The sequence below is a fragment of the Phoca vitulina genome, unplaced genomic scaffold, assembly GCF_004348235.1.
Source record: "Phoca vitulina isolate PV1807 unplaced genomic scaffold, GSC_HSeal_1.0 scaffold1, whole genome shotgun sequence".
Lineage (NCBI taxonomy): Eukaryota > Metazoa > Chordata > Mammalia > Carnivora > Phocidae > Phoca > Phoca vitulina.
The window spans coordinates 80133273-80154905 of NW_022589704.1; the positions used below are offsets into that span (position 1 = coordinate 80133273).

The 21633-nt window shown below is 34.3% G+C and overlaps 1 protein-coding gene across 3 annotated transcripts in view; it reads right to left on the bottom strand.

Annotated features, from left to right (window-relative positions):
- MBD5 (methyl-CpG binding domain protein 5) overlaps positions 1-18426 on the bottom strand; it is a 138639-nt gene extending 120213 nt beyond the window's left edge. For all 3 annotated transcript variants that reach the window (XM_032410836.1, XM_032410845.1, XM_032410827.1), the window contains exon 1: positions 18309-18426. The gene's annotated coding sequence lies outside the window, so the exon portion shown is untranslated. The remainder of the gene's footprint in view (positions 1-18308) is intronic.
- Positions 18427-21633: the final 3207 nt, after the last annotated feature.

The window sequence follows — 21633 nt, forward strand, 5'->3', positions numbered from 1 at the left end:
TATACATAATATATGTGAATAACATGCACACTATAAATATATAGTGCCTAGTGAAAAAATTGTGATGTACTCAAAATATTAAAAATTGAGGTTATTTTAGTAATTATCCCCCTTTCGAGATAAAATATACTATAGTAATTTGTGACACAAAGTATAAAAAACTAGGCAATTTCTGAATAGAAAGTCTTTTTAAAAAACATGTTTCTCAATTTAATACATAATCTATAACCTTTATAGAGTGGTGACAATGATTTATTATAAACTGTAGAAGGCAAAAAAGGTTCCTGGACAAAGCTTTTGTTACACTTAAATTAGCCAGGTAAAGTGGGGCATGAAGAATAAGTAAATGTGTGGCAGGTGGGATGGAGGTTGGGGAGAGAATAGATGTAGTAGTTTTATGTGTCTCTTGAAATAGCTGTCTATTGTACATCCTCTAAGTGCATTTACTTAAAATATTAATATCCTGAGTTCAAATGGTACATTTAACATAAAGAATTTAACATGCTCACAAATATACTATAAATGACCTTTTCTTGAAGGAGGGGGATTATTAATTATATTAATTTTGCTTCATAATTTTATCAATTTGGACAAAGAACAAGGGATACATTTCTAAGGTCTGGCCTTTTCCCTTACATACTTAGAACAATTTGACCCATTATATTGAAGTAGGTTTTAACTCTCAGTGGGCATACTCAAACTCAAAGAAAGTATTGCAACTTTTTATTTCAGTATAAATCAAACTTAGAGAAATGTTACAAGAATAGGATGAGGAACTCTCCAGAAACTTCATCCAGATTCCTTGATTGTTTACAATTTGCCCCATTTACTTTGTCATTTAAGTATCTAATTTCTTCTTTCTAGAGTAAATTGGAACAATGTGCCAATTTACCTCTAAAAACTTTGATAAGCATTTCCTTAGGACATGGATATTCTTTTACATAACAACAATACAATTTTTGAAATCAAGAAATTTAATATATCCAATCCACAGTTCATATTCAATTTTCGATAACTGTCCTGTAATGCCTTTGTAGCATTTTATGCTTGTTTTTTTTTTAACCTATGGGCCACAATCCAATCCATTATCACACATTACATGTAGCTGTTAAAATCTCTTTAGTTTCCTTAAAAATGGAACCTTTCTCTGCCTTTCTTTGTCTTTCTTGATCTTGACATTTTTCAAGAACACAGGCCAGTTATTTTGTTTAATATTCCTCATTTTGAGTTTGTCTGATGCTTCCTCTTGATTAGATTTAGGTTATGCATCTTGGTAGGAATACTATAGAGGCAATACTTTTTCCTTTTCAAGTACATCATATCAGGAAGCACATGAAATGTTAGTTTAATCCAATATTGGTGGTTTTGATTAGTTTGTTAATGTGACATTCACCAGTTTCTCCACTGTCAAATTACTAAATTTCCTTTAAAATTAATTTGTGGGAGTAAAGTAATTTGTATAAGTAATTTGTGGGAGAATATTTTGAAACTATTTTATATAAAATTTTACCCACTAATTTTAGCATCTCTTGATGATTTTTTAACTCCATTATCCCTTGTATTAGTTGGCATAAGGAAGAGCTTTCTCTTTTTTTCTCTTTCTTTCTTTCTTTCTTTCTACTTTCTTTCTTTCTTTCTTTCTTTCTTAATTAGTATGGGCTGATGGATTCTTATTTTATTAAAGGTGTTATAATTCATTATTATCATTATTTATTTTGATATTCAAATTGTCCCAGATTTTGCCAGTGAGAGTTTCTTCAAGCTGACTCCTACTCCAAATACTTAAGGAAGTAAATTTTCCTTAAAAAACTCCCACATTTCACTCTATCCCTAAGGAAATAAAATACTCTTCCATCAGTTTTGGTTTTTCTTTCATAGCAGAAAGTTACTATAATGTCAAATTCAAAAATGTTCTAGAAGAACATGCTAAGGATATGATACTGATGATTACTAAATTAAGTGATGAAAACAACTGTATTCATATTTTGGAAAAAGCTCTTTCTTCCTTCTCTATTATTTCCTTAGAGTTGTAATGTGTGCAATTTTTAAAGTAAAAAATAGTATTTGCAGGATTTTAGAGTATTTTGTCTAGAAACTGTAATGACTAACACTATATAACTACCTTAAAAATCTTTAACACTCTACCCTAAATAAAAGATACACATATTATTTTTAATTAATTAAAAAGATCTAAATAAATGTGTAGTTGTTATAATGCTGCAACCTAAGACATTTTGCAAATAACACTGGTCCTTCACAAGCACACAGTTGGTTATAAATGTACATCTTTTTCTTTCCTTTTTTTTTAAGATTTTATTTATTTATTGGACAGAGAGAGAGAGAGAGAGAGTACACAAGCAAGGGGAGGGGCAGAGGGAGAGGGAGAAGCAGGCTCCCCTCTGAGCAGGGAGCCCAATGATGCGGGGTTAGATCCCAGGACCCTGTGATCAAGACCTGAGCTGAAGGCAGACGCTTAACTGACTGAGCCACCCAGGCACCCCTTCTTTTTCTTTTATGGGTTAAAAATGTAAATAGATAATTTGAAAACATTGAATATAACATCTCAGAATTACAAGGAAGCCTGAAATATATTTAGTCCTTTGTTTCCCAAACTATGCTCTGATAATCACTTAATACACATGGTATAGACATAGGGTAACACAGAAACCTTCAATACTATATCCATCTTTTGGAAATTCACAATACACATTGGGTATGAAAACTTGCTTAACTTTGTTTAATCCAGAATTACCCAAATTTCAGCGTGGAAGTTAGAATCTTTTTAGAAGTTCACCCTTAGTATTTAGCTGGGAAATGGTAATCTCATTTTTCAGAAAAGAACTATCTTTTATAATGTCTCATATATAGCAGATCTAGAACAGAAAATGCAAATCTTCTGGTACTAGCAGTTTTGTTGTTGCAACATACTGCTTCCTATATTAACATAAGATCACTTCCAGATCTTTTCAGTTGGATTCCTTTACCAAGAATTAATAAGAGCAGAATATACTTATTATAAAACATGCTTTGAAGCTCTTATTAACGTCTAGTCACTGCTGTCCAAAATACAGGATCAGTGGTTCTGTGTTGTGGAGTCTAGCTTCTATGACTTAACACACTGTGATCTTTAATAATAAGTAGCTATGGTACTTTCTTATTTGTCTGACTATGTAAATAATGTGAGCCCTTCTTGTATCAAAGACTGGATCCCATGCAAGGGTGCAATAGCTATACTAGTAAATACTATACAAATTCATTCATTCACTCAAGCATATATTCTACCTTTCAAAAATGGTTTTGCAACAATTTGGCTTATTGAAACATTAACTAAACAGGACAGTTAGTTCCCAAACTGGTGTCATGAAGAACACAGCTCCAAATGATGGGATTTGATATGATGCAAAATAGTGTCAAAGTAAAACAAGTTTGGGAAATGTTGGGTTCACAGAATTTTTTCCCTCCAAGGTTTTATATGATTAAGGGCATTGTGAATTTTCAAGAGAGAAAAATATGAAGAATGTGTGTGTGCACGCATGATTTTAATTCCCCCAATTTACTTGACAACTGATATTTTCTCCCCACCTTCATGATAAAGCTTTTAGAAGATTGTTGTATGAAATACCAGTTTGGGAAACACTGATTTGATTAAAAAGGAAAAAAAAATCATCTAGGAACTGGAGACAAATCAGAGCTAGGTTTACTGTTCAGTCATAGTAAATTTTTAGTCTTGATAAGTCTCTTATGCAAACTCCCCAAAAAAGGTATTAATATGCTCTGCCCACACTTTCTGTTCAGAGTCCTCTTTCTGGGCCACTCTTTTATACCTGTTTATGGTTTGTTTATTGCATCTCATTCTGCTCAGCTTCTGCCTCACTTAGTTGCAGCTCTTACTTATTCTTGTCTCTCCCTGTACTTCAGATTTGATTCTCAGCACTGGGTTTCCAGATTATGGCCTTAGACTCCTTAATAAGGAATCTGGCCATCTGCCCTGGTACTTTGTAGTTCTCCCTGGCTATATAAAAAAACCTATGACGTAGTTTGGCAAGCAAATCTTTTTATCATTAAGAGGACACACAAAACTACATGGTAAATCCTTAGCACATCTTTGCTTTAATTTTATTAGCTGAGAATTGTGACGTAATCTGTTATTTTTCCTACTTTATAATATTTTTACTATGAGGAAAGAGAAAACAAATGAGATTCTTATAGTATATATCAGACTCTCTACTTGAAAGTCAGTCATCTGTGTACATGCTTTAACACATTCAGTGCTTTCCTTTCAGGGTTTTATGTTTTAAGCAGAAGTATTAAAGGGTGAACTAGCTTTCTACACTTGGAGAATATGGCTTCCTGAATGTAAAAGCTGACTTTTTGGAAGAGATGCTCTACACCAAATTGACAGATGATAAAATCAACTTCTCCTGATGAATATAATTTCATAAGGCAGACTCTAGATACTATTTTATTTTTTTAATAATTTAAAGAGTTTACCCAAAATTAGGAAATGAAAACTAATTGCACCTTATTGGGGTTAGATTTCAAAATTAGCAGATTACTATAGTGGGTAAATAATGGAGGGAAATCCATAAAGAGTCATATCTAACATGATTAACATTTAAAAATGAACAATGATTATGTGTGCATTTTTAACTGGAATATAAAAGCATTATGTTTTATTTGAATCTTTTTAAACAATATTCTAATGCCAGCTTAAAAAATGATTGTGCAGACTTTCAGATACTTTTTAAAATACCAGCAATATTAAGGAGTGTGCATCCTATAATTTTAGCATGTAGAACCAGATGTTTCTGAGGTTTCACAGTAAATATCAGCAATGCAGCACACTCTACCTCGATTTTCAATATCTAGGTCACATGGACCACTCTGAATACTGTGAATAGGAAAAAAAACAAGCAGGAAGATTTCTGTAGAGCTACTAAGAAATCATAACAACATTCAAATTATGAAAAAAAAAAGCATAACATGGATTTTAAAATAATAATTCCTATATAAAATAGAAAATAGTGCCTTAAAATGAATTTCTGATCTATTATGTAAACTGAATAAATCCTTTGAGGAGTGTTATTTACTTAATAAAATATGTTTTGTTTTTACTGCTCCCGCAGATGTGTGTGTGTGTGTGTGTGTGTGTGTGTGTGTGTAGCCAGGAATGGAGAAGAAGAAAATACTGATAATAAATTTGTTGTTAATCAAAAAGCATATGCAATTTAGGAAAAAAATCCTGCAGTAGTTAGCAGTCATCAGAACCTATAGCTTCCATTTACAATAAAGGCAAATAAGTATGATAATGGTATCTGAAATTACAATATTTATATGAAAGAGACATAGAAGGTTGACAATATATTTTAATTATGAAAAATGCACAGTGGCTTTGTAATTTTTCTTATCCATATACATATACTTGCATATATTTAGAGCCTAGAATTGTCTTTACTGTAGTTTTTATTATTTTCCTTGAAATCTACTGAATTTATTAGGTTATGAATTTAAAATTCCCCTTGCCCCTTCCCCAAGTTATTATGTGAAAAACAGGAAGTAAATGTTTCTCAGTAAAACGAGAGACTCTAATAATCTATAATAAAGCTCTGCTACCATTTATAATTTTTATACACGTATAGTTCTTTTTAAGAGAGGCAGAAATGAAAGCAACTTGACTGAGTGCATTTTTCTTAATCTATTCGATAACACCAGAGGGAAATCACATATGCGTCAGCACAACAATTAAGATGGGAAACATTGAAAAACTACATTTAAATGACTAGGATATATAGAGATAGAACTTTGATAAAGAGATTATTCATGTTGTAAAGACTTGGCTATAATCAATGTATATTATTTAACAACATGAAGCTTACAAGTATCTTTTAATCAACCACACAAAGAAGCTGCTTAAGACTGCATGGAAGAAAGCAGGAAAAACACTTTTTACATATTGCATACCATTAGTTGGCAGCAGTTTTCTTTAAGGCACCAAAATTTTCATACAGATACAGGTTAGGGGATTTGGATTAGAAAATTTACTCTAGTTATGGAGCTATTTTAGAGGTGGTTTAAAAATGGGTCCATAGTCTTTATATGAAAAACCTACAGTGAACATCACACTCAATGGGGAAAAACTGAAAGCTTTTCTCCTAAAATCAAGAACAAGACAAGGATGTCCATTCTCACCACTTCTATTCAGCACTGTACTAGAAGTCCTAGTCTCAGCATCAGACAACAAAGAGAAATAAAAGGTATCCAAATTAGTAAGGAAGAAGTAAACTTTCACTATTTGCAAATGACATCATACTATGTAGAAGAAACCCTAAAGACTCCACCAAAAACTACCAGAACTGATAAATGAATGCAGTAAATTCTCAGGATACAAAATCAATGTATACAAATCTATTACATTTCTATATACTAATAATTGAACAGCAGAAAGAGAAATTAAGAAAACAATCCCTTTTACAGTTACACCAAAAATAATTAAGTACCTAGGAATAAATTTAACCAAGGGGGTGATAGACCTGTACTCTGAAAACTATAAAACACTGATGAAAGAAAGTGAAGAAGACACAAAGAAATGGAAAGACCTTCCATGCTCACTGATTGAAAGAAAAAAAACATTATTAAAACGTGTACAATGCCCAAAGCAATCTACAGATTTAGTGCAATCCCTATCAAAATACCAATAGCATCTTTCACACACCTAGAACAAACAATCCCAAAATTTGTATGGAACCACAAAAAACCCTGAATAGCCAAAGCTATCTTGAAAAAGAAAAGCAAAGCTGGAGGTATCACAATCCCAGATTTCAAGTTATATTACAAAGCTCTAGTAATCAAACAGTATGGTACTGGCACAAAAGTAGACACATAAATCAAGAGAACAGAATAGAAAATCCAGAAATAAACCCACAATTATATGGCCAATTAATCTTCAACAAAGCAGGAAAGACTATCCAATGGGAAAAAGTCTCTTCAATAAATGGTGTTGGGAAAACCGGGCAGGTACATGCAAAATAATGAAACTGAACCACCTTTCTTACCCCATATGCAGAAATGAACTCAAAATGGATTAAAGACTTAACTGTGAGACCTGAAACCATAAAAATCCTAGAAGACAGTATAGGCAATAATCTCTCTGACATCAGCTGTAACAACATTTTTCTAGATCTATCTCCTGATGCAAGGGAAACGCAAGCAAAAATAAATTATTGAGATTACATCAAAATAAAAAGCTTCTGCAGAGTGAAGGAAACAATCAACAAAACCAAAAGGTATCCTACCGAATGGGAGAAGATATTTGCAAATGACATATCCAAAAAAGGGTTAGTAATCAAAATATATAAAGAACTTATACAGCTCAACACCAAAAAAACAAATAATCCAATTGAAAAATGAGCTGAAGACATGAACATTTCTCCAAAGAAGACATACAGATGGCCAACAGACACATGAAAAGATGCTCAACATCACTCATCATCAGAGAAACGCAAATCAAAACCAGAAGGAGATATCACCTCACACCTGTTGAATGGCTAAAATAAAAAATACAAACAACAAGCGTTGGCTAGGATGTGGAGAAGAAGGAACCCTCTTGCACTGTTGGTGGGAATGCAAACTGGTGCAGCCACTGTAGAAAACAGTATGGAGGTTCCTCAAAAAACTAAAAACAGAACTACCCTATGATCCAGTAATTGCACTACTGGGTATTTACCCACAAAATATAAAAACACTAATTCAGAGGGATACATGCACCCCTATGTTTATAGCAGCATTATTTACAATAGCCAGATTATGGCAGCAGCCCAAGTTTCCACTGATACATGAATGCATAAAGGAGATATGATATATATATTTTCAGCCATAAAAAGAATGAAATCTTGCCATTTGCAACAACATGGATGGAGCTAGAGAGCATAATGCTAAGTGCAATGAGTCTGTTAGAGAAAGACAAATACCATTTGATTTCTCTCATATGTGGAATTTAAGAAACAAAACAAGCAAAAGAAAAAAAAGAGAGAGAGAGAGAGAGAGAGACAAACCAAGAAACAGACTCTTACCTAGGGAGAACAAACTGATGGTTACCAGAGGGGAGGTGGGGGGCAGTGATGGGTGAAATAGGTGATAGGGATTAATGAGTACACTTGTTGTGATGAGTACCGGGTGATGTATAAATTGTTGTACACCTGAAACTAATATAGCACTGTATGTTAGCTAAAGTGGAATTACAGTATATTTTCATCTTCATAGCTGTCAATTTACTGAAAATAAAAGATTATAAGCTTCTAGAAGTTAAAGGTTGGTTTAAGACTAATTTAGTGCTATTCTATGCAAAATCACATTTACATTCAATGATAAAAGATGGAATGGTCTGAAGTGATAGATGGAAAGCACTGCTAGAGTAGAGATTTGATTATTTCTGAAGAAAGTCACTTCTGTTTTGGCCTGGGGAATAGTATATTATATAGATATATATACTTTGTTAATATATTTTATAATATAATAATACATACATTTTGCTTTTATAGGAGAAAGTATTTAACTTGTTTCTAGATGATTATATTCTATTAAATATTAACCCATTTATTTGTATCTAAGAATGGACTATTTATATTAGTATTTTAATAAATAGTTTTATTACCTATATCTTTTGCTAAGTGTAATAAGAATCACTTATAATTAAATCAGGAAAACCTAGTCAGTTAGTTGATGCTGCTGTAATTTAAACTTCAGCTAGAGTGGATTTTTTTAAAATGACATTTGATCTGGTCATTTTTCTGATTAGAAATTTGCAAGGACTTCTAAAGATGGTAGGTAGACCATACATGTTTTTACTTCTTTTAAGACCTACGAAAATGATAGTACAGGAATAAAAAATAACACCATAATGGATGGGCCATTAACAGATGAAAAATTCCAAAAAATTAATGTAAGCTAGAAAACAGAAAAACTGCAGCCTTGGGCATAGGAACCCACAGCCTGTAGACATGGAGTGGCAAAAGCTAAGATAGGACCCATGGATCTGTAGAATCACAGGCAGATTCAGAGGGTGAATTTCACAGAGGCCTGGTGAGAGGACAGTGAGAGAAGGAGGCAGAGGTGGGGCTGAAAATGGAGATTAACTCCATTTGTATAAGGAACAGTTGGTATCCATATCCACTGAAGGAAGGCGTTCCTTTTTTTTTTTTTTTTTTTTAAGATTTTTATTAATTTATTTGACAGAGAGAGAGGGTGCACACAAGCTGGGGGAGTGGCAGGCAGAGGGAGAGGGAGAAGCTGGTTCCCCACTGAATGGAGAGCCTGATGTGGGGGCTCGATCCCAGCACCCTGGGATCATGACCTGCTCTGAAGGCAGACCCTTAACCCACTGAGCCACCCAGGTACTCCTGAAGGAAGACATTCCTAAAGCAACAATCAAAGGGTTCTTCTTGGAGGAAATCAATCCTAGAGTAAAGAATAGCTTCAGGGTCTGGCATTTAGGGGATGCCCCACTGCAAAGGCTAGTTCCCTGGCCTAATCACCCTAAACACCTGAAATCAGGAAAAGCTGTCTTTGTGTATAAAACACCTACTCAGCTGTTTATTGTCTGACTGTTAAATATGAATCTTTAACCAATAATTGCCAGGTATTTAAAATAAGCTTCCTGTGTAAAAGAGAAATAAAAATAAGCAAACAGAAAAAGAAGCTGAACTGGAGGAAATGGGTAATTTAGTGAAAAAAGGGAACTTTTTTTTTTAAGATTTTATTTATTTATTTGACAGAGAGAGACACAGCAAGAGAGGGAACACAAGCAGGGGGAGTAGAAGAGGGAAAAGCAGGCTTCCTGCAGAGCAGGGAGCCTGATGTGGGGCTTGATCCCAGGACCCTGGAATCATGCCCTGAGCGGAAGGCAGATGCTTAATGACTGAGCCACTCAGGCGCCCCGAAAAAAGGGAACTTTAAAAAGACTGATAGCTAGTGTCCTCAGGGACAGTAAGCAGACATCATATCTGCAGAATAGTAATAATAACAATAACTATAATAGTAGTGATAATAGCAAATATGTATAATGCTTACTCTATTCCAGATTTTGTTCTCAGTGTTTTAGGTTTAGCAACTCATTTAATCCTCAGAACTCTGACATAGGCATTCTATCATTATCTCCATTTCAGGTTAGGACAGAGACGCAGAACTTAAAATTGCTCAAGATCACAGAGGTAAGTGTGGGAGACTGGGATTCAGACTCAGTCTGGCTCCAGAATCTGTGTACTTAATTACCACCCTTTTCAACTTAAAATAAACAAAACCCCGAGAGAATATGAAAGGCTCTTGGAAAATAAAAACAAAATTTTGTATTTCAACCCTCCTACGGATCTCTTTTTTAGGAAAAGAGAGCACTGCATGGAAGTAGATTTAAAAAGAAAGTATCATAGAAAAGATGAGACATTAGATGTTCAGCCATGTGGTCCTTTATAGAATAATAGTATCATATGTTCTCACTGATATGAGGAATTCTTAATCTCAGGAAACAAACTGAGGGTTGCTGGAGTGGTGGGGGGTGGGAGGGATGGGGTGGCTGGGTGATAGACATTGGGGAAGGTATGTGCTATGGTGAGCGCTGTGAATTGTGTAAGACTGTTGAATTATAGACCTGTACCTCTGAAACAAATAATACATTATATGTTTAAAAAAAAAAGAAGAAGATAGCAGGAAAGGAAAAATAAATGGGGGGACATCGGAGGGGGAGACGAACCATGAGAGGCTATGGACTCTGAAAAACAAACTGAGGGTTCTAGAGGGGAAGGGAGTGGGGGGATGGGTTAGCCTGGTGATGGGTATTAAAGAGGGCACGTACTGAATGGAGCACTGGGTATTATATGCAAACAATGAATCATGGAACACTACATCAAAAACTAATGATGTAATGTATGGTGATTAACATAACATAATAAAATTTAAAAAAAGAAGAAGTTACAGAGGGAAAGAAGAAGAAAAAATAAAGAAGAAAAGGGTAGAAACTACTAAAGAAATAATACAAGATAATTTTCAAGGAATGAAACTCCTCAGATGAAAATGCTCACTGAATTCAACAGAAAAATATGAACAGAAAAAAGTTTACCCCAAGACACATCATCAAGAATTGAAAAGCACCAAGAAAAACAAAGATGGTGCCCAAAAGTTGCCAAGCAAAAAACGATGAGTTGCAGGCTCAGGCTGGTGTTGATGAATTTTAGAAGACTGTGGACCATCATTTTCCAAGTTCAGAGAGAAAATTATCTGTGCTCTAGCATTTCAGAGAAACTAGAATTCAGATGGGAGCAGTTAAGTAGGCAGCAAGAGTTTCTCTTCAGCATATTCTTTAAAGGTGGTGCCTTCCTTACAAGTTTTAACACAATGATTGCTAAGACAAGGAATTAGTAGAAGTGGAACAAAATGTCAGTTTTTAGACAGTGTCTCATGTGTAGAAGGCAGTCAAAACATGGCACCTCCCAATGTATTTTCTCCCTTTCCAATACTGATGCACACACACCCACCTCTCCCCTTTCCCCTGAGTGGGGCCCTCCCCCAGACCTGCACCTGGTGATGTTAGAACCTGGGTATATCTCTAGTAAGGACAAAATAAAAAACATTTTAAACATGTGAAAGTTAAAAAAATTAGTCATTCAAATATTTTTTCATAGAAAGTTGCTGAGGAACATGCTTTATTAAAGGAGGATGTACACTGAAAAAGAGAAAAATGTAGCTTGTCTGTTGTAGTGCCAATAAAAAGAGCAGGAAAAGCAAGCCCAAGAATGACAGCTGTGCGGCCAGAGGATGTAAGCCTCCAGAAGAGCAGTTCCCAGGGAAAAGGACAAAAAGAGAGAGAGATCACCAGAGTGTTTTATATAATGGAGATATGGAAAGAATTGGGAATATGATTAAAAAAATAATGAAAAAAAAAACCAAAAAAGGAAATTAGAAATTTTAAGAAAACTGAAAAATTGCATGAGTATGGACATAAACCAAAGAAGACCACTTGGGACTACAACCAGTCATTAACTGAAATGATTCTGTATCAGGTACTGTTTTAGCTGTCGAAAATATAGCGAGGGGGGAAAACAACAAACAGAAAAATCAAACAAATTAAAGTAGATAGTAATCCTTGTCTTCTTGAAGCTATAGTCAAGAATGGGGAGAGTGACAGTAATTTCGAAAATTAAGTGAAATAAAATATATAATTTGTATTAACAGTAAGTGCTATGGAGAGAAACACAACAAGGAAAGTACAGTAAGAATCCCAGATAAGGGAGTTGTTATTTCCAATAAGAGGGCCAGGAATGGCCCTATTGAGAAGCTGCCACTTGGGTTGAGTATTTATGGGAGGGAGGGATCAGGCAATGTAGTCATCTGGGTGAATGGAGTTTCCAGGTGGAGGAAGCAGCAAATGCAAAGGGCCTTTTCACACAATAACATACTTAATTATGATTATAAAATAGATGTGAATGGCATCAGTTTTAGAGATACAAAAACGAAAGAAGTAAGGACAGAACCACGGAGAAGGTGGGCTCACTAATATCCTCATCTGACAAGAGGGGACAATCCCAAAGTAGCATCCATAGTTAAAGGTCTTAGTTTATTATCCACAGTTACAACAGAGGAACCAAACATAAAAATGAAACTAACTGAAGAACGATAGAGAAAAGGTAGAGGTAGAGTGAGTGAGTGAGTATATAATGTCTCTTTTATTTATGTGTATGTTAACATATGATGCCTAAAAGTGATAAATAAAAAATCTGAGGTGAAAGCAAATTACTTTTACTTGAATAAATGAAGATATCAGAAGGAAAAGTAGAAAGAGAAGTGAGGCTTAAGTGGGAGAAGTTGGATCACAGAACTGATTTTAACCATGTGCTCAATTTGATTTACACACACACACACACACACACACACACACACACCCGTTTGGAGGTCTTCTATTACTCTTAGGATAAATATCAAAATCCTAAGCAAGGCCTACAGGGCCCTTGCTGTCTCATCAGCCTCACCTCATGCTCCCTCCCCGGCACGCTCTGCTCTAGTCACAGCTCCATTCAGTTTCCTGAGCAAGCAAGGACCTCTAAGCTTCTGTCTATGCTATTCCTTCCATCTGAAATGTTTCTGGCCCAATATTTTGCACTTCTAGATTGACTTATGCATTAGGACCAGTAGTCACAAGTGTCTAGGGCCTACAATACTCTTAGGGGTCCATGAAAATGTTTTCTTTTAAAATAAGAAAAACAACCCTTTTAGGTCAAAGAAAATATTTTAATATACCATATTAACATATTTATCTCTATACCAGTATAGTTGCAAAATACAATTTTTAATATTTTTTATGGAGGAAGGGGCCCACAAAAGCAAAAGTGTCTACTTAAGTTGTTAAAACATCATCAACAACTCTTTTAAACATATTTACATAATAGATAATAAAAGGGAGGGAATTAACAAAACAAAATATTTACTTAATTTACCCAGTATATGGAATACTACTATACCATAGTATTAATACCAAGGTCATAGTGTGGCCCCTGAATCTCCCATTCCCCAATTCTACTGACCTTGTGACTCCTACTCATCTCTCAGATCTCAGCTAAGTTGACCCTTCTTCAGGTGAGTAAGGGACAGGTGTGGCTAGGCAGGAAGAGATAGGTAAGGGGGCTACGTGATCAGGCTCACAGAAATCCCAGAAATGCTGAGGCATAAGAAACCAGAGATAAGGGAACAAACCAGACCACCCTGCCCTGGGCATAAGAGGTGGGGTCTTTCTATAGCAGTCACATTGTGACCACAAAGAATGACCAGACCCCACAGAAGAAGTAAGCCATTAAAGATGTTATCACCAGTCCTTACTCAAACTAAGACATCACAAGAATGATGAGGCCACAAGCTCCCTGGTCAGTTCTAAATAAAAGACTGTCATTGGAGGTCCACATTGGCAACCCCATCGGGACCCCTCTCATTCCTGAGAGCTTTTTCTCTGTATCCTTGCTTAATAAACTTCTCTCACTTTATTAACTCTCCTTTGTCCTCAAGATTCATTCTTCCACTCCGTGAGACAAGAACCTCACTCTCCCGCTTCACAGGGACTCTACCTGATTCTAACAGACAATATGAGGTCCCTATATATGTTCTCCCATCACCTTGTAATACAGAAATGATATAAATAATTGCGAAATTTTGCCTTTAATGAAATCAGGAACTGTGTCTACCTCATTTACCACTATATCCCCAGCATAAAACCTTGTATTCAGTGACGTGAGACACTGAAGGACTCAGAATTTTCTACTGTGGCTCTCTCAAGTCCTTGTTCAGTAGATTTACTACTATTTAATCTCTTATTGACTGTTTCTTCATTTTAAAAATGGGAATAATAATGGGAGTTATGAGTTAGAATGAGTTAGAACAGTGCCTGACACATAGTAAAGCCTATTAAAGCCCAGCTATTAAAAAACAACAAAACAACAAAACCTAGTTATTCTTCATGTTATTAGATTATTAGTACTACACTACTATTTTTTATTACTATTATCATCATCATTATTATTCCATATGCTGGGTGAATTAGGTAAATATTTTAATTTCCTCCCTTTTACTACCTATTATGTAAATATGATTAAAAGAGTTGTGGATGGCATCTTAACAACTTAAGTCCCAAGTTTTTAGGAAAAAGTTAGAGCAAATAGCTATAAAGACAGAAGAGAACTGAAGTTTTAGTTACTAAAAATACATAATTATCCATGAATTCAAGACATCAGGGCTTTCAAAATATTCATACCCACCAATTCATAATTTTACATGATAAGATCAGGCTAGAAGAACATTTTTAGCAAAGAATAGTAAATCTGAATTCTCTCAAACATAAATTTCCATGAAAATCTAATAAAAATGAGAGGTAGAATTTATTATCTTAAAAAAAAAACTTACCTATTTCCCTTAAATAGATGCTCTACAGAGTTGAACACAATTTTCAATAGTGATATTACTTTCTTGGAGTTATAATTTTTTATACATAATTCCTTCTGCAGGTAAATAAAAATACATACCCCAAAGCAGTAAAAATAAAATAAAGCAACAGTAACTGAAAAGCCTACCAAGGGTTTTCATTTTGGCAAACATTTATCTTACCATCTAAGCTTCAGACTCTTGAGATGACCCTTGGGATAAAATGACAGACTTAGGTTTGATTCCCACTGGTATTTCAAACAATACTGCACAACCTGAGGACCATTTTTTTGAGGATAAATGACTGGCTAGGAGCACTACAGTCCTGAGGCTTTGCCTGGGGCCTATAATCTTACCTAATCATTATTCACAATCCCCCAGAAAAGCCTCCAGCTAAAATTGTGATTGCTATTTAGGACTAAACTTGCAAATTCAATTTTGAAAATCCTTTCTTCTTTTATGATTTCATTTTTTTTGTTTAATTCATGTGCACCTTTAGATATCAACTATAGCAAACACTAAAACCTAGAGCAATAGTCCATCTGTTTTGAATGTTGCTTTCTTTACCAATTTACAAAAAAAAAGGATATTTTAATAGCAAAAATGCTGAAGGACTACATTGCATAATACATGCAACTAAAAATGTAAAGTCCTTACTTAAAGGGGGTATGAAAAGCCGTGGTAATGGAGAAGAGTTCTATAAATTTAGAATTTTGTAATACAGTTCTCATAAGCCATTTTTTATTAAAAAAAACCAACATAGTTTTTATAAATGCAAAAATGAATTGAGGGATACAACAGTCTCTGAGAATCAGGGAATAAGCTAGAGTCAAATCATACCACAAATTTCTTTAGTTAGATCTTTCACTTTTTTTTTTGCTTAGGTTGTAAAAAAATATTTCTTGCTATCTGTCCTGCCAAAATGTTCCACTCTTGCTTTATTTCTAGAACTGACCATTGCAACCCTCTCTCTGTTCTTCCGGTAATTCTGTCTGCTTTAGTTGATAGCTACGTATAATTTCTTACTGATTATAACACTTAAGAGTCTCCTCTCCAAAGAACAGCAATTAAGAGTGAGGGCTATCTGTCTCAGACTGCTGGACTAGAGTCAGATTCCTTATCTCTATAAAGGGGAAATAATTGTTACCTCAAAGTATATTGTGAGGATAAGTGAGACAAATGACTTAGGGTACTTAGTAGATTGTCTGGTACATAGTAAGTACTCAGTAAATGTTAATAATGAAATTTTTAGAAACTTTTCTTTACTTCATAGAGGTCTTCTGAGAAAATTAAAAAAAAAAAACAAAACATTTGTGTGACTTTGGACAAAGTTGAGTTAAACTCTCTGCCCTTTTGTTTTCTTATTCATAAAATGAAATAATCTGACAATATTAATCCAAAGGTCTTTCTTAACTGTAAAAACTTACACAATTTTACTTAGCTATAGCTAAGGTTCAGACTTATTTTCCTTCTCTGTTTTTAATGTGTATTGACAATTCTGTTTCTTGTTGAGACTAACTTGCTTTTTGTATTCTTCTTCTTTGAATAAGAACCACATGTAATGATATTCTGTACTCCTACTGGCCTTAGTCGTCATGGGATATTTTCCTAATTGCTTATGATGATTACTACACTCATTATCAAACCTCACAGAAGACCCTAGGAAGGTATTGCTTCCTTTTGAACTGATACCTTAAAAGTGAATCAGACATTAATTATATATAATATGTAAAAATTTGTGTTCTATCTAATCCAAGGATTTAAAAAAAACTTGTTATGTTTCTGGAGAGGTATAGGTAAAGTTTTACTTAAAACTGCTAATCCTATATGGCAAAAATGAAGCAGATAAAATAAAAGCAAAACATCATATTAAAACATCAAAAACTGAAAAATTAAGTAAACATAATTGTATCACATGTGATTTGTAGTGTTAAAATTCTTAATATGACTCTTGATTCTTATCAATAAAGAAAAAAACATCAAAGACGCCCAAGAAAAGCTTGGAATGGGGCATAAGTGAGATAGGCATACAAGAAATATAAAGGACAAATAAAAATATACAAAGATATACATCTCAATAATCAAACAAATGAAAATTAGAATGCCATATATTTTTCTCCTTTCAGATTTATTTAACAACAAAGATAGTTAATACCAATGAAAAAACTATAGAGAAAGTGCCACTCTGATACACTGTTGGTGGAAATGCAAATTGGGAGAGCCTTTCCATATATTTCCCCTTTGATCTACCAATTCCATTTTTAAGAATATACCATAAGCTAGCATTTTCCAAAGTGTTCAGTGGGATGTTGACATGTTCTGATGTTATTTTTTTGTGTGTGTATGTAAAAGTCTAAATTTAATTTTAAATGTAAATGTATACAATGGCATTTAAAAACTTTTCTTTTCCTTTTTTAATAAACTTTATTTTTCAGAGAAGTTTTAGCTGCCCAGCAAAATGGAGTAGAAAGTACAGCAATTTCCCATATTGCTTCCTGCTCCCATACATGTACAACTTCTCCAACTACCAACATCCTGCAGATAGATGCTATTTTAAGAAAGGATTCTATAGTCAAATACATTTGATTACTAAGGCTGTTGTATATGACTATACATTGGTATTCTCCAAGATGGAGATTAATAGATGGTGGTTCTTTATGTTATAGGCCACGGAACCCTTTTATCAGAGAGCATGCTTAGGGACTAAGGCTGTGCAACACTTACTTTTGGAAACTGTCCTAAAAAAATCACTAGACACAAGTACAAAGATGTATATAAGAGAATGTTCACTGAAATCATGCTTAACACAGGGAAAAAAAACTGGAAAGATCCCATATACTAAATAATTGGAAAGTGGTTACATAATTTATGTTATATCCTTAAACTGGAATATTATATAACCATTAATAATGGAAATGCAGATAATATTTACGGACATGAAAAATACTGCAATAAACTGCTAAGGAAAAGAAGCAATCTAGCCAAAGAGCATTTATAATCTATTGTTCCTAATTCTAATCATAATAACTAGATAGATACATATATTATGCATTATACAGAAAAATATCAATAAATTCAAAAAGACATACAACAAAATATAAAGAGTAGTTATCACAGGGTGGTAGGATTACTACACTTTTCTGTATTGTCTTATTTTTTTTTTAACAATGAACATCTATTAATTTTATAATAGAAATATTTTTTAAAGGCTATGTGTTTATAGGTCTTAACTGTCTGGGGACATCTGCCATTTTATTCTATAGGTTTCAGATGCTTTTCATATTTAATAAAAATTAAGTTTACAGTCAAGAAAACTATAATTATATAAAGAATTCATAGAGAGAAAACACAATTCCTACCTTCTGGAGAGAAACTGATAAAAACATAACAAGTGCTGTGAGAGCCAGCAGCGTAAGGGAGGCAGTAAATCTCTAGATGCTCTATGCCTTTACGAGTCCCTATAAGGGAGTACCTCTTCTCTCTGTAACAGAAATAACATAAACACACACATTTATTTAAAGAAGCAGCTGAAGGAAAATCATCCTTAAGTATAGCGTGGAGCTATCCAGGCTGCCTGTTTTCAAGGAGGATCTCACAGGTAAACAGTTGCAAATATTACCACCTACTTCTGTATGACCTTGGAGAAGTTACTTATTTTCTCCATGCCTCAGTTTCCTCATCTGTAAATGGGTATAAATGATATTACCAACTATAAAGACTAATATCATGAAGTGCTCAAAACAGTGCCGGATACAGTTGCTATATATGTGGTTTTTAAAAATAAAAAGTGGGATTGATTATATTAATAGACATCCTTCACAGAGCACCTTACTATCAGTGATATTTTACTTCTGTTACCATCTCAAGGAATTCTCACCTTGATCCTGTGAGGTATTATTATTATTACTACTTGGCCCTCAGCTGTGCATACCAGAAACAATTTTATCAGCTCCCTAAACTGATACAAACTCACAAAAAACTGATCAGTTTAAAAGGGAATATATTTTTTGTGTTTCCAAAATGATATCCATTGGATAAAAAATACTATGTACTAATATCTGGTCTATTTAAGTACTGAACCACTTAGACATTACCTGATTAGTATAAAATTAAAGCAAGGAGAATTGAAAACTTGTATCAGACCTTAAGCCATAGTAGTATGATATGTTTTTCTACTGTTACAAATTTCCTCTTACTCTTGATATGATACCTTGAGAAGGCACAGCATCACCAATGAAATATTCTTGCCAAGAATATTTAATCTGAATCTAGTAATAATAAAAATTTCAGGAAAATCTAAAGTAAGGGCCATCTTGCAAACATGGGCTCAGACTTAAAAAATATCAATGACATGACACAAAGAGGCTGGCAATTTTTTCTAGATTAAAGGATATTAAATGGATATGATAATGGCATACAATGAATAATGCTTAACTGGATCTGGGCTTAGAGAAAAAAAGACAGCCATAGTTACTGGACATTTGGGAAATCTAACATGCAGACTCCAGAAATCTCTATCAGTGAATAAATTTAAAATTAACTTAAGTGGTTTGTACCTACAGATAAAATTATTCATTTATGCATTTATATTCATCACAATTTATTAAATACCTATTCATTGTGATAGGCCTGAAGATAACAAAAGTTCCTGGGAGTAATAAACACTAAAATATAGACATGGCTTAGCCAAAGATGTCAGGTGAAGGGTACTGAGGACCTTTTTATCTAAGTCTGGCAAGTTAGCAAAATAGCCAAACTGTATTTGTTATATTTGAGACTCAGGCCCTCTTTCTACTGAAGTATTTTCCCTTCTAAAGGAAGGGAAAAATTAAGAATGTTGGAGCAGGTTGCTAGTGCTTCATGCAGCCTTCAGTAAAGTCCTACAAGAAAGGGCAGCACATCTGGAAGCAGAGAAGGGAAAAAAAAAGACAGCTTTGCCAAAAGAGCTACTTTCTGTCTGTGGCTGAGAATCAGATAATCTGAAGCCTGGCAGGTTGATAAAGCCAAATTATAGGTGTTTTATAATTATCTTTTACTTATTTTTTAATAGGCTATTTTCATGATGCAGAATTTGAAAGATACGAAGGGGCAGTGAAAATTTCTCTTCCAGTCTTGTCCCCCAGACAAGACTGTTTTCCCTCCTCAGAGGTAACCTCTGCTAACAGATTTCATGTATTCTTCCAGAAATGTTTAATGCATTGCCATATCTACACTTGTGTTTACAGAAATGGAGCAGGTTATACACACTGTTCTACACCTTGCTTTCTTCATAGTATGTTTCATCAATGGGTCATTCCAGGACCATTGCCTTATTTTATATTATTATTATAAAGCTATATCATAAAAACTATAGACAAGAATACAGGAGGACATACAGATGTTTTCTCAATGCAAAGGAAATAAAGTAATGGCCACCAGGAAGAAAAGAACACTGAGGTGTCTGAGTGTATAGTATTGAAGACAATAGCTAAGGAGGATTTGTCTGAAGACATCTTTGGATTCTAAGCATGCTAGTGTATTGTGACACAGCATCTCAAAAGCTGCTGAAGTCTCTGCCATGAGAGGGGTGCAAAAGTGGCTAAGACTGAGCGGGCAGACGTTAAGGGAGACCGAGGTTTGAAGAAACAGGGTGAAGAGTGCACGGTCCTTACAACTGAAGACCATGGCAAGAATCATGGCAGTAGATCCAGTATATGAAGTCCAGAGGCCAAGCAAGAGGAATTATGTGTTTGTGGATGCTGGCCAAAATGTCAAGGGTCAAGCAATAACTCAGTGGAGACAAGCAAGCAGAGAGAAGAGTATGGAAACCCACACTCATCCATTGATGCCAGGTATATAAGTCTCCCAGGAACTTGGAGAAGAGTACAAGGGATGGAGAGACTCCTTCTAAGCTAAGGGGAAGATCTTGGTTTAAAGCCTAAACTGACTCAATTTTACTTAAGAAGTAACCAAGCAACTACCCATTGGTAAGATTAATTTTTCCTTTATCTGTGGACATGGTGGTGGTGGGCGGTGCCAAGAAAAGGGGTTTGTGAGACAAGTCAATGTTTAGATACAGGCAAACTATATTTTACACATTTGAGATAAGACACTACAACATTTAAATCTACATAGCCAGCTTATGTGGCTGTTACAAAAATTAAATGAAATGGTTGTGTAAAAATGTACAAATAATAAAGGGGGTGATTTTCTGGTTATGATTTCTGATAGTAACTTTCCTGTAACTTCTTCCCAAGTTCTGGGAACCTTTAATGCAATCCCATAATGCCAGATTTTGTATACACATTCACTTCCAAAGAGTATTAGCTTTGAAATAAATGAATCCTGGCTTCAAACTCTACCTTTGTGACCCACTAGCTGTATAAATTTGAGGAAATATCTTAACTTCTCTGAGTCTTGGATGTTTAGTTATAAAACAGTATGACAGCATAGAAGATATAGTCAATAATATTGTAATAACATTGTATGAGGAGTGCCCAGTAATGTACAGAATTGCCAAATCAAAACATTGTACACCTGAAACTAATATAACATTGTATGTTAATTATACTTCAATAAAAAATATATCTCTTCTCAATATTCTCAATACAAACCCATCCAATAAATATGTATTTTCAAAAAAATGTGTGACAATCAAAAATTATTTCATACAGGTATGTGTTAAGTATAACACATTGTTTGGCC